Source organism: Rhopilema esculentum, chromosome 13 (assembly GCF_057945365.1).
Source record: "Rhopilema esculentum isolate cy_ngs chromosome 13, ASM5794536v1, whole genome shotgun sequence".
Classification (NCBI taxonomy): Eukaryota; Metazoa; Cnidaria; class Scyphozoa; order Rhizostomeae; family Rhizostomatidae; genus Rhopilema; species Rhopilema esculentum.
Genome location: NC_142827.1, coordinates 4,139,888 through 4,144,220, shown reverse-complemented (window position 1 = coordinate 4,144,220; position 4,333 = coordinate 4,139,888).

Genomic DNA, 4,333 nt, shown 5'->3' with positions numbered 1-4,333 from the left:
GCCCTCGCCCTAGGCGGGGTGCAGTGCCGAGACGCAAATTAGGGTCGGTGTGCTGGAGGTGTCACTCCCCAGGGGGGAGGTACTCCCATTAAGGCTTGACAGGGGTGTCCAGCCGATTTGAGGGTTTTACCAAATGACCCAGTTTCGAAAATAACATAATGACTTAGTTTAGCTTGCGATTTATTATAGACAATGAACAAGGTCTTATCTTTCCTGAATCAACAACAGTCAGTGGCGAAGAAATTTGTAAAAGAGCTACCAATGACATTATTTCCATCTTTATGCTACCATTTGAGGGTTATTGTCAAAAAATACTACCATTTGAAGGTAATTTTTAACATTCTAGCTTTAGCCCTCGTTGACCCTAATTGGACCCCCCTGTTGCCATAATTGGAGTAACCCTCCCCCGATGCCACTCTCTATGTTTTCACCTAGTCGGTCCAAAACTAAGCAATAGTTGCAAAAATTTGGTCCTTTGTTACCGCTGCGGGACTTGGCGAGAGCATCAAAGCGAAAAGCAAATGCCAGTTCATTGATATGATGCGCGAAATTCGTCCTGGTAGTCAGTCAAACACCTAGAGATATAGTGTGGAACGACTTTCCTCGAAGATATTCTTATCTTTAAAATCGAGAAGACCGAAAGCCAAAGGAAGGAAGCATTTTTCATAAGTGGGGAGCACGTGTAGTAAAAAGGGCACATCCATAATCTACAAATAGGTACTTTGCCTCTGTTGCTCAGGGTCCACGCCACGAATATCAAGGTGGTGGGGCCAAGTTCGATAAGTCGAACTTGAATCTAATGCTTCAAAACAATGCTTCTTTGGAAATATTTTTTTGCTATAAAAATGGATGTCATGGCCCCTCCACCTCTTCCCACAGTGGCTTGGGCCCTATTGTAAAACCACTGAGTTTACGAGGGTTTTACAGGCTTGTGTTCGCAGATTCGGCAGTAAAAGAAAGTACAAAATTCAATAAGCGTGTTCTGATTTCTTGGCTCGACGGTTCCTATAGTTTCATCTAATTCAACAACGACTAAACGGGTCACTTCGGCAAAACTGGTATGCTTCAAACTTCTTGAAATAACAACGGCTATCCGAACATCTGAAATCACGTCTAAACCTTAGCGACTAAATTAAACGACTGAATTACTCACAAAAGCCAACAAATATTTTACTCAACAGCAATTAAGATAATTAGGACAGTTATACAAAACAGAACAAAGGAGCTGATCACAAGACAGGCTGTTACATGGAAATTGGCCAAGGTGCTAACAAAAGTCAAGCACGCAAATGAAATTCAAACAGCAAACAAGCAAAAGTTTCCTTAACGAAATTCTGTCCTTTTACATAACTCTCCCCTTCAAGGACAAGCGTCCTCGCTTGCTTCAAGTGACTCCATTCCAAAATTGTTTGGTACCGCTTGGCGTGCTATGTTTCCTGACAAACTTGTTTGCTTCCCCTGCTCTTTGGTAATAGCTGCCTCCCCTATTTGCATCTCCTTTATAAATCGACTGTTCTGGCATGACACAATCTTCCTGTTCATTGGGTGCGATTTCATTATTTTCAAATTCAAACCTTTTTTGTCCCCTATCTTGTCTCGCAACATTTTCCCTTTTTCTGTGCATTATCTCTTCTACTTGACGTAAAATACATTTCAAGTTTTCAATTAGTTTGCAGATGTGCTGGAATTCTTCCTCAAATTGTGCGTCGTTATATCGGCTAAATTTTGTAGAAAACCAACGAGGAAATCCATTCGTGCGATAAGCTTTTGGTGGATGAATAAACGGGCGACTGCGACAGTACTTGACAACATGTCCAACCATTTTACAGTAGTTGCAGACAGGACGACCGTCTGTTGCACGCAAATATAGCAAGTCATTTCTACGATTAAAATTCGACATATTTCTTCTAAAATACCAGCTTTCTTTTTTACCAATTTCTCCCGTCACGTCGTGGTCACCAATGTAAAACCACTGAGTTTACGAGGGTTTTACAGGCTTGTGTTCGCAGATTCGGCAGTAAAAGAAAGTACAAAATTCAATAAGCGTGTTCTGATTTCTTGGCTCGACGGTTCCTATAGTTTCATCTAATTCAACAACGACTAAACGGGTCACTTCGGCAAAACTGGTATGCTTCAAACTTCTTGAAATAACAACGGCTATCCGAACATCTGAAATCACGTCTAAACCTTAGCGACTAAATTAAACGACTGAATTACTCACAAAAGCCAACAAATATTTTACTCAACAGCAATTAAGATAATTAGGACAGTTATACAAAACAGAACAAAGGAGCTGATCACAAGACAGGCTGTTACATGGAAATTGGCCAAGGTGCTAACAAAAGTCAAGCACGCAAATGAAATTCAAACAGCAAACAAGCAAAAGTTTCCTTAACGAAATTCTGTCCTTTTACACTATGCTGAAAAGTGGGGGCAAGTAGCCAACCTCTCATAGGGCCAGAAAATTTTATTTTTGAGTTTAGTAGGGTACCAGAGCCCCCGTGAAACAGGCACTTATCGACTCACTTTTTCTCGCTGCATTATTTCTCTGAGGCTCTGGCACCTAGGATAGAAGAATTGATATCCCAAAACAAAATCTAGGATTTTCAAGAAATGATCATTCTAATCCGGTGTGAAACTGTAAAAATTATATACATTTGCATATAAAGAAATAGCCCAACAGTTTTGGAATATGAAATGAAACTTAAGCACTACCTACTACTTTTCACCGTAAAGCATGATCCATAGGAAGAGCAGCAGTGTACTTATAATCTAATTTATGCAGATAAAAATATGATATATATTTTTTCCTCTTAGTATCGTTTTTATTAAGCATATTTGTAGAATTAAAAAATGACTACAGATATAAAATTTGATACAAACGAAAATATTTTGGAAAGACAATGAAGGCGCAACCGTTGAGAGAATTGGGCCTATTCCAACATTTTTTTCAAAGTCAATGTAAGCACCTTGAAATAGACGGCCAGAATATCTTCTCATTAGAGGTATTCAGTCCAATGTTTTGTAGTATTTACCGTCATCTTTCTAAATTATACTTCTTGTAGAACATATAAGGAGCTCATTTTATTTAGTTTCAGCTCTTGCATCATTTCTTGTTATCTAATGCGCCTAAGACTGCCAATTCATGGAAGTAAAGCTATTGTAGGTAGGAAGAGTCAACTATGATAGAAGTGCCATGAGATAAATTGTCTGGTTATTAGGTCTCTAAGAGACCAGCAGAGCCAAAACAGACGCCTACAAAATCAAAAGTTTATTTTGGTTTATTTATTTCCACCAGGCAGGTACAACGGTAAATATTTCATCTGGTGTAGCCAGATTCCCCTCCAGAGTACCAAATGACCACCATAGTTGAAAAGAGAATGAATCACCTCTTTTTACAACAGCGCAGAGGTCTCTTCTTGGCACCCTCAAACGTACTCTTTTTGGAGAGTCAGTCAATTTTGTACCGAGTCGTTCAAATTTGTCATGACACCACTAAAGAAAAATTATTTTATTTGCACCCCTGTTTATAAAAAAGCGGTCAAATGATGACGTCATAAACATTACGTCTTCAAAGTTTAATTTTGGATAATACATCCTGAAATTATTTCATTAAATAGTCATACAGGTGACAAACCGATACTGGCTGAGCTGTGGCCATAAAGCAAGCCAAACTAATGTTTCGTTTTAGTCAGGTCGCGACAGATTTAACTGGCTTGACCTGCTCACTGGAATCAATACGGTCCCATTGGCTCATCTCGATTAAATGTTTTGTAAAGCATGGTTTATAACTTGGGCGTTGACTTAAAAACTTTCATCATTACCTTCCTTGAAATGACGTAAAATGCCTTTGACACGCTTTCTTAAGATAAATTTTCGAGTTATCTTTCGCCTAAACTTTCATAGAAATGTTTTACAGGAAATATTGTTCTTTTTCATTGAATCCACTGAAATGTATCGGAAATAAGAAATTTTGTGCACTAAGATAAGCAGTCTTATTGGCAGAAAAGTGTATGAAGCAGTGACTAACATTTGAAACAATTTAAAGGCAGACTGGACAATCAGAGAAAATGAAGAAAACTTCAGTACTCGAAGCAAAAATATTAAGAAACTATTAAATCGTGATAAACTGAGAACAACGAAATTTTGTAAAATCGAAGAACAAGATTGCCCTGTTGGCCTAGAACTTAAGACACAAGGGATAAAAATATACTTCCCACATCTAAACGGAAGCGAATCTCTTGACGTGATAAAAACGGTCACAAACATTTCATAACATCATTCATGACATCATAATTAAGAAACTCTTAAGAAACAATGAGTATTGAGCTTC